The sequence below is a fragment of the Uloborus diversus genome, unplaced genomic scaffold, assembly GCF_026930045.1.
Source record: "Uloborus diversus isolate 005 unplaced genomic scaffold, Udiv.v.3.1 scaffold_13, whole genome shotgun sequence".
Taxonomy (NCBI): Eukaryota; Metazoa; Arthropoda; class Arachnida; order Araneae; family Uloboridae; genus Uloborus; species Uloborus diversus.
The window spans coordinates 221,733-222,121 of NW_026557987.1; positions in this window are offsets into that span (position 1 = coordinate 221,733).

Here is a 389-nt window from a genome sequence, read left to right on the forward strand (position 1 = left end):
TACCAAGTATATCCTTGCTAATAATGTAAACCAGAAAATCGCCCATTAAGGTATGATGCATGAAAATTGCACATTTGAACGGAACACTTGCCTGTTTGGGTTAACAGTTCAACCATCAAAATATAATTACTCCAGTGGCTGAACGTTAGATCCCAGTAGACAGCGTTCATTGTTTACCACTTTTTCGTTTCTTCATTCTCTTGCTATTAATGTTTTACCAGTAGCACAGTTAAGTTGCCGGATCCAGTTCAGCCTTATCAAAATAAATCATTTCCCACGCTTAGACCAACATACTCTTCTCACATTCGCTCCATTCTTCAATACGGTTATCAGATTTTTCAAACAGCGTCTATCTCTAATTCAGTTGAGTGCAGCGAGAATCATTACAG